Below are 14,055 nucleotides of genomic sequence, written 5' to 3'. Positions count from 1 at the left end.
GACAATACATGTATTTTGATCAAAGAGATGAATAGTTAAGTTGCTGTTATTAAGAATTCAGATTTTTGAAAAAGAAGACATACATGTACTGTATTCTATAAATAAAGGTTCTTAAAGATGGAATTTTAAAGAAAAATGCAAGAAGTACAGCACAAAGGTTAGGCACAATACAAAGATTTCAAACCAAAATGTTCTCTATCAACTACCTGCTGCTGCTGCTGCTGCTAAGTTGCCTCAGTCGTGTCCGACTCTGTGTGACCCCATAGACAGCAGCCCACCAGGCTCCGCCATCCCTGGGATTGTCCAGGCAAGAACACTAGAGTGGGTTGCCGTTTCCTTCTCCAATGCATGAAAGTGAAAAGTGAAAGTGAAGTCGCTCAATCCTGTCTGACTCTGCGATCCCATGGACTGCAGCCTACGAGGCTCCTCCGCCCATGGGATTTTCCAGGCAAGAGTACTGGAGTGGGTTGCCATTGCCTTCTCCGATTAACTACTTAGTTTCATAAAATTATATAATGGCATTTAACATAGCATTATATGAAAGCTTGATACATCTTATATCTATTGTGAATAAATTTTATCTTTATAATATATTCCAATTTAACACAAATATTATTTCCCTAACGAAAATTGTTGTTTTGACACTATGATGTGTAATTTCCTGACAAGTTGCTGTCATGACTATGAAGGAAATTTCTGTATGACTCTTAATCTTCTTGACAGATTTCAGTTGTGTATGGGTGAGTTCCTTTGCTGTCTATCTGAAAGTATTACAACCTGGTTAATCAATTATTAATACAGCATAAACCAAAAAGTTAAAAAAAGGCAAAACAATTATGTTAAGTCTTGCAGCACTTCTAAATATAAAATTTATGATCTAGTAGGATAGAAACACAATTATATGCTATTACAAAAATATTGTGACTGCATAAGAGGTACCAAAACATTCTGGTGGACTGATGAATTTATATTTATCTATTTAAGAAAAATCGTTAGATTCATTGCCCTTGGATGTACTTTTCAAGGCTAGGATTTAGTTACTTAAGACGTAATTGGAATTCATGGTTGCTAAACAGAAAGCTGAGGCTGTCATACCTCTCTGTTATCACTTGACCTACATGCCCAATGCGAGTAAGGATCAGATTGTGTTTTCTTCTCAACTCTTTTCACTGCTTCACATGGTGTGTTATATAGCATAAGTAAATATATGCACAAAATACCTATGTGTAGAATAACACTAGTATGTATACACACAAGTATATGTATGTGTGTATGTGATCCTCAAAGATGCTGCTGTGAAAGTGCTGCACTTGATACGCCAGCAAATCTGGAAAACTCAGCAGTGGCCACAGGACTGGAAAAGGTCAGTTTTCATTCCAATCCCAAAGAAAGGCAATGCCAAAGAATGCTCAAACTACCACACAATTGCACTCATCTCACACGCTAGTAAAGTCATGCTCAAAATTCTCCAAGCCAGGCTTCAGCAATACGTGAGCCGTGAACTTCCAGAGGTTCAAGCTGGTTTTAGAAAAGGCAGAGGAACCAGAAATCAAATTGCCAACATCCACTGGATCATCGAAAAAGCAAGAGAGTTCCAGAAAAACATCTCTTTCTGCTCTATTGACTATGCCAAAGCCTTTGAGTGTGTGGATCACAATAAACTGTGGAAAATTCTGAAAGAGATGGGAATACCAGACCATTTGATCTGTCTCTTGAGAAACCTATATGCAGATCAGGAAGCAACAGTTAGAACTGAACATGGAACAACAGACTGGTTCCAAATACGCAAAGGAGTACGTCAAAGCTGTATATTGTCACCCTGCTTATTTAACTTATATGCAGAGTACATCATGAGAAAAGCTGGGCTGGAAGAAGCACAAGCTGGAATCAAGATTGCCGGGAGAAATATCAATAACCTCAGATATGCAGATAACACCACCCTTATGGCAGACAGTGAAGACGAACTAAAGAGCCTCTTGATGAAAGTGGAAGAGGAGAGTGAAAAAGTTGGCTTAAAGCTCAACGTTCAGAAAACTAAGATCATGGCATCTGGTCCCATCACTTCATGGCAAATAGATGGGGAAACAGTGGAAACAGTGGCTGACTCTATTTTTGGGGGCTCCAAAATCACTGCAGATGGTGATTGCAGCCATGAAATTAAAAGATGCTTACTCCTTGGAAGGAAGGTTATGACCAACCTAGATAGCATATTGAAAAGCAGAGACATTACTTTGCCAACAAAGGTCCATCTAGTCAAGGCTATGGTTTTTCCATTGGTCATGTATGGATGTGAGAGTTGGATGGTGAAGAAAGCTAAGCACCGAAGAATTGATGCTTTTGAACTGTGGTGTTGGAGAAGACTCTTGAGAGTCCCTTGGACTGCAAGAAGATCCAACTAGTCCATCCTAAAGGAGATCAGTCCTGGGTGTTCATTGGAAGGACTGATGTTGAAGCTGAAACTCCAATACTTTGGCCACCTCATGCGGAGGGTTGACTCATTGGAAAAGACCCTAATGTTTGGAAGGATTGTGGGCAGGAGGAGAAGGGGATGACAGAGGATGAGATGGTTGGATGGAATCACTGACTCGATGGACGTGGGTTGGGGTAGACTCCGGGAGTTGGTGATGGACAAGGAGGCCTCGCTTGCTGCAATTCATGGGGTTGCAAAGAGTCGGACACGACTGAGCGACCGAACTGAACTGAAGTGATTTATGTGGTAAGACCCCTCATGGCATGGTCAGTGACGGAGTGCCAAGATGGGTTTCTGTTGCAGTTTAACTGGGTACTGAGTTAGTATTGCACAGGTCTGATTTGCTCAAGTGAAGGTCTTACAGGCTACACCAATGAAAACTCTCGTCTGTCTCCTATGCCCAATAGGGAAGTGTGTTAATCATAGAGAAAGTATCAGTCTTAAGGTCATAATGGTGTGCCTTTTCATTCTGGGCATTTTTGAGAAAGTTAATCACAAAACACATTCTGAACTTTCAATTCACCTATCACCCAACCTTGCATTTTTTAAATTGTAAAACAGCTAGGGAATCTCATTCATGACTGCTCATGGATTATGTTGATTCTGACCTCAAAACATCTTTTTTTTTTTTTCCTGGCAAGTGAATAAAATCTACAACTCAAACTGTTACACTGCAATTTCCATCCTGAACTGTCTTTCAAGGTGATCACTGACTGCACCTCTATAATAGCAGCAGTCCACTTTCTGGTTTTGCTATCCTATCTTGTGCAGTCCTCATGAATTTTTCCCTGCTTGGGTCATTTACTCATAGAGAACCTCCCATTGCTAGAGCTGTGGGTTGAAGAGCTGAGCAGTGTCAAAAAACAGACACATGAGGAAGTGAGTCTTCTGCACGTGTAGTTTTTTATGGTCTCTGTGTTTGTTCTGCCTAGGTTATGTCCCCATGCATATATATTTCACTTGATAATAGAGCTTCATTGCCATAAACAACTTTATGACTAATTGGACACATTTTTTGTGAAGAATAGTACATGGTAAACTTTTCTAAAGAGTGAATTCTGAAATCAGACTTCTTAAATTATAGATTCACTGACATATCAGATGGCATATTTCTTAATTTTACCCTATATTAATCTCTTTGAGTATTAGAAAGGTATATAATGTTAATCTTTTAGACATTATTTGTTAGGCAATACAGTGTATAAACTTTAATACTGTCCCCTCTAATAGTGCTTAGCACCAAGTATACACCCAAAGCACATTAACTCTTAATAGGAGACCTGAACACACATTAAACACACACAAACACCACATATATCTAGATTAAATAATCAATGAAAATCAAATTATAACATATCTAGAATAAAAGGATAATAACATACTAATTAAATATTGATTAAAATTCATGGATCGAGGCTAATAAAATAGAAATAACTGATAAAAAGTATCAGCAATAGCAACAAGACTTCCCTGCTGGGTCAGCAGTAAAGAGTTTGCTGGCATTGCAGATGACCCAGGTTCGGTCCCTGGGGTGGGAAGATCCCTGGAGAAAGAAATGGCAAGCTGCTCCAATATTCTTGCCTGGTACATTCCATGGATAGAGGAGCCTGGCGGGTTATAGTCAATGGGGTTGCAAAGAGTCAGACATGACTAAGCAAAAGCACCAATAGCAACAAAAGACTGAAATTAAAAAAAAAAAAAACACAAAAAGTTTGTTAATTACTCTTTTAAGGGCTGCTATACTTATCAACAATCACATAAATGCAAATTAAAACCAAGGGAAAATGATTCACACTCACCAGCCTAGGTAATTTTCCATATCGTGGCAAAAACGTAAGTGATAATGAGGCTGTAAAACAATGAAAACTCTTTTGTACTGCTGAAGGAAATGTAAGCTGGTACAACTAATCTGAAGAGGAATTTGGTAATTAATTTGGTAATTAATAAAAGTCATTAAGTCATTAAACAATTTTGTTTCTAAGCAGCTGTTTAAAGTAACTCTCACTTCTGAGACAGTATGTGCAAAATATTTACATAACTATTTATAAAATCAAAATTAAAAATGGAAAGTATGTAAGCAAAATCTCATTTTTAAGGATGTAAACAAATATTGTGAGAGATAAAAGCAGATGCTTGTGTATTGTTAAAACCAAACGCAGGATAGAATTGTCTCTGGGCTGTAAGTAGCTACCAAAGGTGAGGATGTAAATAGAGGGTGATAATCACAGAAAGCCCCAGTTCTGTTGTTACAAGTTTAATTATTCAACTGGTTGTTGAGTACATAGTTATTTGTTATATTATTAATAGCTGCATGTAGAGTTTCATGCTGCACTACATTTTAATGGAAAGAAAAGAATGAGATTTCCTGAAAAGAAATATTTAAGGAGTATAAAACATTCCCTATGAATGTTTAGGAGCTATTAAATTTAACAAGAGGGAGAAAAAAGAAACATCACACACACTTCCTAAGAATTTCCCGTAACTGTTAGAAACACCACAATTTGTATGTGTTACAGCTAAATCTGAAATTAAGTTTTCATCTTTCATATTCTCCCTTTTTGCAATCTGTTAGGAAAAAAAATCTTTTAGGGTATCATTGAAAATAAAGCTGTTTCAACAAAAATCAAATGTAAGCTACAATAATTCATTAAACTCTTTGGGAAATAATAAGAGAGTCTTATGACTCATGAGGATAGCTTACAATAAAACATGTGAGATAGATTCTGGGAGCAGAAAGAGACTTGGTTTATGTGAGTCGATGTCACAGGTTGTATGGGTCAGGGGAGGCTAGATGTTACAATGTTTAACAGACACCCTGAAAATGTACTGCTTCCTCCTGAGCAAATTCATTGTGGGTTGGTAAGAAGGCTCTTGTTAACATAATCAAGTTTACTGGCTAATGGCAACCATAGATGGTCACAGTGTTCCTTACTGTGGCACTGAAAAGATATCATGGTGAAATTACAGTGTTACTCTTAAACCTGGAAATGATGCTATCATTTTCATTAACAATTCATTCAAAAAGCAAGTAACATGACTACACTGAATTCAAGTCAGAGCAGAAAAATACAATACCTCTAAATAACTGGAGCCAGAGAGTCAATATATATGAATAACCCAAATGATACTATAATGGCAATAAATTGAACCTCAGATATCAGAGGTGCAAGTAAATATCATCTTGCTTTCAAAAGTTTCCATACAGTATACTACCTAAAATGTATATTTACTCAATATTTTCAAACATATAAGGTTATGTATAAGTGGAAAACTTAATGGGGCAGGTTACATTGTTGAGTTTGTATAAGCTATTAAGTCATTCCCTGAATTTCATTCTGATATCAAAAGTTTTTACTACTTCTCTACCAAATATATGACAACTAAATGATGGAAGTCAAAGCTCCTGAAGGCACCTTGAGAATCTCCAGTCCTTTAAGAATGGATGGATAATGAGAACGAGGGCTCTAAGGATTTACAATCTATCATGAAAGACAAGTATTAGGCAATATGTAGGCTGAGAAAAAAAGAGTATATGGAGATACATTCTAATAATTTCTAAAACAAAAATTATTTGCATATTATAAAGAGCTATTTTAATTAATCCAGGAAACTTATGCCAAAAATCATAGATTTTCTATGAATACTCAAAAATATAAATAGCATATGGGCAAATAAAATAGCCTAGGATTTCTTAAAAAAAACTACTATATAGACTCAATATTGTATATTATATTTTTCCATGTGGAAATTCCTATGTATGCATTATTATAAATTTTTTCTTAAATGCTTATTACTTTAACATTTATATGTAACAAAGATCTCAACACCAATAGAAAAAAGATTAGAAGAATGGAAAACAAGGATAACAAATTACCTGAAGCAAATTTAAATGCCTCTGTGCCTGTTAGTAAAATTATATATAATTGTACAAACCATATGATAAAATACTATCCAGGCATTAAAAACAAATTGAGGCAATTCTGTTGGGCTTTTATCTTGAATGAAAAATTATTGCCAATTTGAGTAAACAAGGATTAATTAATCTGATTATAGGAATCAAGTGGAACAAATAAACTTTTTTTAAATTTTTACCAGTTGTTTGAACTTGGCAATGCTAAGTGGTAAATTTTCAAAGACAAAATTGAAGTAGGCAAAACTTAGTTAATATTCTTTCATACATATTACACATCACTTTCAGGTGGAACAGATTTATCAATTTCTCTAATATGTAAAAAGCTCAAGACAGTAAAGTATTTTACAGTGTTATATATCAAGGGCACACTAAGAATTTTAATTATGAAGACAATAAATCAGGCTCATTTTAAAACTCTTTTTGCTAATCTTACATGAAACTTCCATTTCTATTTATGAAAAAAAAAACTTGCCCCAAGTCAGAAATTCATTGACTCACTCAAAACAGCATTCTTTAATGCAAAGCACAATTCAGGTTGAAAAATTTTACAACTACATTTAAAGAATATTTTATAGGAAGAGAATATGAGCATTGCAGTTATACATGAACTTAGACATTGAATTTTTAAATATTCTGAGATTATTTACTACTTTCAAATAATCAAATTTCATGATGATGGAACTTTAAGTGACTTTATTTTTCAGCCAGCAGTTAAGTTATCAGTAAGCCACTGAAAAGTAAAATTAGCCTTCTAGTTTCAGAATTCAAGTTATGGAATTTGTAATGTGGAAAGTGAAAGTGTTAGTCACTCAGTCCTGTCAGACTCTTTGGACCCAATGGACAGTGTCCATCAGGCTCCTCTGTCCATGGAATTCTCCAGGCAAGAATACAGAAATGGGTTGCCATTCCCTTATCCAGGGGATCTTCCTGACCCAGGGATCAAACCTAGGTCTCCAGCATTGCAAGCAGATTCTTTACTGTTTGAGCTACATGGGAAGAAGCCCCTTTAAAAAATTTCCCCCCTCTTCTTAGCTTACATAAAAAATCCAGATTATTAAATGTCAAGCGAAAGACAAAGATAAATTTTATGTGAGGCCAGTCAAATGAGATTTTCACATGTACCCTGGAACATTTGCAAGCAGATCCAATAATATCTGAAGGGACTATTAGCAATTATATACTGGTTCTTCTTTGCTCTCATTATCCCCAGTTGTGTCTTATCACTTATAATATATTCCTGTTATGGAAATTTGATTTTGAAATGATTATTTAATATTATAAAACTTTTGATAGTTTGTAACTGACAATTGTAATGTGAATAATGTGAACAAAATTAGTGGGGATTTTGAGAAACAAACCTATACTTGAACATTTGTTATTGGAAACATTTTCTTACTTAAAACCCCAAATCAAAAGCCATCTTTTGAATCTAAAAATAATCTCATGTCATGATTTCAACTGTCACCTCTGTATCAGCACACCTGAATTTAATAAGTAGTCTTATCTCCCTTCAGAAGACATACCTAGTTTGTTCACACGGATGCATCTGGGACCTAAAATAATATTTTCATAAGATTGATGTGAAATAAATATCATATGTACTAAGAAACAAATAGATCAGTAATAACAAATTAAAGGTTTGAGGAACAGTACTATCTCTTCAGTTATTGGAGAGTAAAAAAAAATTATCAGTAATGTGGTTTTCAATTCATTATTATGGGTTTGCATTCCTCTAATGCACATTATTTCTTTTTCACCGTTAAACTCCCCAGAGATGAATAAATAAACTAGTGAATTCTCATGCTCCAAATAATTTAGTAAATGAAACTGAGTGCAAGGCCTTTACTAATAAGTTACAGTAGCCATAGGATGCAGTTAAAACATGGAGCATACACACACACACACACATATATATACACACACACACACACACTGATGCCTTGTATTCCATATTTATTTCTTAATAAAGAAATCCAGTGAGGTCTTTATCTAGTCCATAAACCTTGAGAGTTATATACAATGTTTAACTGTAAGAACTCTATACTAATAGTGGACCAAAAACAAACAAAATATTCCATAGTATGAGTAACACGCTCTCCTAGGCAGAATTTTTCCATTCTTGGGTATAATCTTTACAGTTATGGAAAACAAGTCTACTTTTCCTTATGTCACAAATCGACAAAGTCAGAGGAGGGTTCAAATTATAACTACTAAAATCACTGTTTTTTGGCACATACACATTTTATTATTTACCATAATACAGAGATTTTTGTGTAGAAACCATTAAAAATATGATTACCAATAGATCAATAAGATTTAGTCAATGACATCAACTATTGATTCCATGCACAGTGGCTGATTTTTTGGGACACACACACATACACACATAGGCTTTCCAGGTGGCTCAATGGTAAAGAATCTGCCTGCCAATGCAGGAGACACAGGTTCAATCCATGAGCAGAGAAAATCCCCTGAAGGCGGAAATAGCAAACCACTCCAGTATTCTTGCCTGAAAAATATCCCATGGACAGAGGAGCCTGGCAGGCTACAGTACATGGAGTTGCAAAGACTCCGATGTGACTGAACACACACGCACATACCAACACATACACACGAACGCATACCTTACAGATTTAAAAATTAGAATTAACATTATTTCTTTAAAAATCTCTTATAAAACAGTTAAAATTAAATATCTAAGGCCAAATTATTAGTATTTTTAACATTCACACTGTTTCTACTTATAAATGGTATTCATTTCAGTGAAAATAATGGAAATTAGTTAATTAAACAAAAGTCAAATGGGAACTGCTATTGTTATAGAAGCATAAACTTATAAACTATTTCTGAAATGGTCTACTTCACAAGCTATCTGAAAAGTAAATATTTTACTCTTCATTCTTCGTTCAACCAACTATATCAAATTAGGAAGTATTTTTCTGCTTGATTTTACTTACTTTGATTTTAAATAAGCATGACACCATATGATTTTATTCTGTATTTCACACATTTTCTAGTTAAGAATCATATTCATTTTTAATATTCTGTGGTGCAAAATTTCATCATGCATTAGTAATTAAATGATTTTAATAATACACAGAGGACAAATTAATGTAGCATCTGTCTGTGTGGCAGCCATTAAGTGACAGTTTAATTGTGGACTAGTTTCATTATTCATTGTGGATAATTTCTGAAAGATTTTTACAATCAAGGCTATCATGATCAAAATGTTCAGGAGATCATATATGAGCTATTTCTCTCTCTCCATAATAACTAATAATTTCAGTGTTCTTGAGACCTAACCATTAATTTATATAAATGAAGCTTACTTTATGTTATGATTGATCATTTAAGTAATCATTTTCTAGTGATTCATTGCTGAGCTTGAAGAAAATGACACTGTTCTATCTAGCTTCCTATCTAGAGAGAGAGATACCAGGAAATATATCTGTAATTTTATATAATGACATTTCATTTCAGAAAATAAGCAAACTTATACCAACATTAATATCTTGATTTGTGAAGAAATATTGTCTTGATCCTTAAGATTGTTATTAAAAATATATTATAGACTGAGGAGCTTATAAACAACAGAAGTTTATTTCTCACAGTTCTAAAGTCTGGGAAGCCCAGAAGAAACACTAGCATGTGGCGTTCTGGTGGGGACTCTCCTCTGGTTCATTGCCTGCACATTCTCACCAAGTCCTCACATGGTGGAAGGGTGAGAGATCTCTGTGGGCTCTCTTTTGTAAGAGCATCATCTCATTCATGAGAGCTCCACCTTGATGGCGCAATCACCTCAGCAAGGCCCAACCCCTCTGGCTATCACATTAAGAATTAGAATTTCAACATATGAATTGGGGGGATACGAATATTCAAACCAAGCAGATATCAAAGTAAAATTTTCAAAAACACAAAGAAAGGTAGACCAGGAATTGAAAAATATTTAAGGCAACAATACAATTTTGTTTGAGAAAATGGATTTTTATATATGCAACAACCTGTATCATTTATTTGGGAATACTCATTCTTGACTTCTGACTAGTATTCTTCACTTGATTTCAAAGAAACCAATCAGAATAAAGTATTCCCTGAAAATAACTGCTACCACTTTGGTGCAATGACATAAAAATGTGTACTATGAAGAATAAACATGAATCATGAATTATGAGTTGCACCAAAAGAGAAATTTACAGTAATAATACGTTGAGTTTATTTTTTTTTAAGTATTACACAAAAATGAAGTATTTTATTTTAAAAGAAGTGTTTTATTTTACAAATAAAATAGATATATTTTTAATATAGATGTTAGAATGTCAGTTAGAAACCATCTGGATAGTTAGTGTCACCATATAGTGTAAAACCAAACCAAGCAAGTGAGAGAGAGAGAAAGAATACTAATGTGAGGAGGATGAAGAGGAAGAAGAGGAAAGGGAGAGAAAGGAGAGATGGAAAAAGTGGGGGCTGGATAAAGGGAGAATGAAGAGAAGGAAAGAAAGAGGAGGAGTAAGAGATAGAGGATAAAAAATAAGGGAAGAAGACAATTCTTTGTTCCCTTTGGGGAGTAAAGAAAACTGTATGCCTCAAATTGAAACTATATTAATTATTGATGTATTTTTGTTTAAAGAAATTTGTCTGATTAAGTGGGAAGCAATTACAATAAAAGCAAAAAAGTGATTTTTTTTCTATCTGTAGGAAAATATGAATATTATATTAAATCATTTCTGGCACAATGCAGTGGGTAAGTAATCAATAAATATAGTGCATGATATAGAAGAAAAAGCATAGTAAATTTATATAGGAGATGTGGAGGATAATATAAAGCTTTTAAAATATAAAGCTGGTTACAATTTTCAAAACATAAGCATATATCTCAATGCAAAACACATAGAAATCTTAAATAAATAAATAAATCTTAAAATCTTTATACCATTTCCAACTCAAATAACTTTAAAGAAGTGTTTTCAATGTGAAGAAGATCAATAACAAATCAAATATGTAGTCAAACATCAAGAGAGATTAATAGAAATGCAAAATAGGCTGAATCTATTGAACACAGAAACCTAGTTATCAGGGAATCAACTAAGTATACAACAAAACTTTTCAGAACAAGTAAGATTCCTAGAAAATTACAGTAGATAGGATAAGGGAGAACATCCTTACAAGGACAAAAGAACTGAAGTTTCAATATTTACCAGCAGCTCAGAATCTGCTGATTGATAGAGAAGCTGTACAGTAAACAAGAGACTTGATTAACATTGTCTACTTAGTGTGTGTTCTGATTAATATCTGCTCCATACTCAAGCAGTGAAATGTGAAACAGAAAATATATATTGTGGAATTAGAATTTAATGTATATATTTCTATGATATATTGCTATTCTACACACACACACACACACACACACACACACACACACACACACACACACACACACACACACACACACACACACACACACACACACACACACACTGCTATGAATTGAAAATGGAACCAAAAACACAAAATGACTTTTGGCATGTAGATCAGGCAATGAGAGATAGATAGTGAGGTTCTCTAATGTATTCTATGTGATCCTATGCTGCTTTGATTCACTCTCACCAAAAGATCCATTTCTATATAATGAGCCACATACATAGCTGAAAATATTGCCTGAGTTTCTAGACTGTGGAAAGTAGCAGGTTTTCAAAGCAACAGATGTAGATGTGGAGTTAGATACTTGTTGGCATTACCAGTAGATCTGTGGATCCCCAGGGGATAGCAAATCCATAGGTACATCATGTTACTAGTTTTGAGGTAGAGATCTACATAGCTAGTGGAAATTTCACCATTAAAAGTCCTCATTTATGTTAAAGAGTGGGGCTGGAATACAGCCTTCTGAAGACTTTTTCTCTTAAAACAATTCTCCTTCTACTTGTAATTTACTATGAACAAATTGTTTGCTTTGAGTATAATTACCAAAATTGGAAACAAAACAAAAACAAACATTAGATTCCATACTTTTGACAAGTCCTACATGCATTGCCCAGAACTGCCAAACAGAAGTATTCTATATCCAAACTGTCCATAAAGTAGTCATATTTGACTAGTGCAATTAATAAATCAGATTTTTAATTTAATTTATAATTTAAATTTCAACATTCTATTGGCTAGTGATCACCATATTAGGAACTGCAGATCTAAAAACTTACATTTGAGTAAAGGGGTAGATGTGCTTTATAACTTCAGACCAATGTGTAAGATGTTAAGATGCACCTCAGGTCTTCAGTTTCAGTAATTCGAATCATGTCAATCTTTATAGTGTAAAATACCATAAAGCTAGAAAAATACACAAAACAACTGCTAAGAGTCATTGAAAATGACTAGAATAGGCAGTTTGAAGGTCAAAGATATCTAGAAATCTAAGAGAAGAGTGACAAACGAGAGTGGCACATTCGTATTTTTTAAATACATTGATTTGTTTGTTGATTAATGGCTAAAGGAAATATAGAAAAGTTGAGAAAAGCAACAAGATATTTGCAGCACTCTCTCTGAGCTGGGGATTTAGAATATGTGTTCAAGATTTTTTCATGGAGGTTGAGATTTGAAGATGAGAAAATGGCCTAGAGAAGGTACCTAAAGCACTTAATGTTATTTCTTCTCAAGTCATTTTCCAAAACTTAAACAGAATACAGGAACATGAAACTTCCCCAAATCAAAGATGAATCCTAAACACAGACAAAAACCTTAAGATCCAGAATGAAAATGCTTAAACTATATACTTTGTTGCAGAAAAATGATACAATATAACAGGTATGCAAAATAGCTAAAGGCTGCTGGTAACCCACTCCAGTACTCTTGCCTGGAAAATCCCATGGACAGAGGAGCCTCGTAGGCTGCAGTCCATGGGGTCGTGAAGAGTCGGACACGACTGAGCGACTTCAGTTTCACTTTTCACTTTCATGCATTGGAGAAGGAAATGGCAATCCACTCCAGTGTTCTTGCCTGGAGAATCCCAGGGATGGCGGACCCTGGTGGGCTGCCGTCTATGGGGTCGTACAGAGTTGGACACGACTGAAGTGACTTAGCATCAGCAGCAGCCTCAAACTAAGGGTTAAGAAGAAGCCAAGTGTAAATTTCAGTCTCCCTTTGAAGGAACCATGCTGCAAGAGTTTTCTCTCTTGGATGGAGAACTACTGATGTTCATGCAACAACTCAGAATCAGGGAGCCCAAAATAAAGTCATATCCAGAATTCCTAATACCCTGCTGTCTAGAAGGTTTATTCTTGCTATGCAATAAGCCTTCAGTGGCAGAGCCCATAGAATACTCACTGAGAACAGGTGCAAATCATCAATTTCACTGTTATCCATAAAAAATACTGTCAAGCTTGTACAAAGCACCTCATATTTCTTTAGACCCAGGATTACAGAACACAAGATTAATCAGAAAATTTTATGTCTTCACCAGGGGTCAGTGGCATTGAGATGCATATCACAGTTCAATAAAACAGCTCAGCCAAAGTGTAGACCAGCTCAGTTACCTTTCCTACGCACTGGAAGAACAAGAAGCTGAGCAAAGATTTCAGCAGATTCAGAATATGGCAAATTGGAAGCACCCTGAAATGTAACAAGATTTCTGTTTTGAAACTACAGATTTTGCTTCTTGTCAAGATGCCAGTAGTATCCATAT

The 14,055-nt window shown here is 34.8% G+C and overlaps 2 long non-coding RNA genes across 2 annotated transcripts in view; one reads left to right on the top strand and one right to left on the bottom strand.

Annotated features, from left to right (window-relative positions):
- LOC145529435 (uncharacterized) overlaps nucleotides 1–14,055 on the bottom strand; it is a 286,481-nt gene that overhangs the window by 25,637 nt on the left and 246,789 nt on the right. The window lies entirely within an intron of this gene.
- Nucleotides 1–14,055, top strand: part of LOC145529439 (uncharacterized) — a 284,079-nt gene that overhangs the window by 168,432 nt on the left and 101,592 nt on the right. The gene's annotated exons all lie outside the window — the stretch shown is intronic.

Source organism: Giraffa tippelskirchi, chromosome 12, assembly GCF_054371585.1.
Source record: "Giraffa tippelskirchi isolate mGirTip1 chromosome 12, T2T-mGirTip1v1.2.pri, whole genome shotgun sequence".
Classification (NCBI taxonomy): Eukaryota; Metazoa; Chordata; class Mammalia; order Artiodactyla; family Giraffidae; genus Giraffa; species Giraffa tippelskirchi.
Note: the sequence above shows the minus strand (reverse complement) of the source record. Positions and strands in the feature narration are given on the sequence as shown.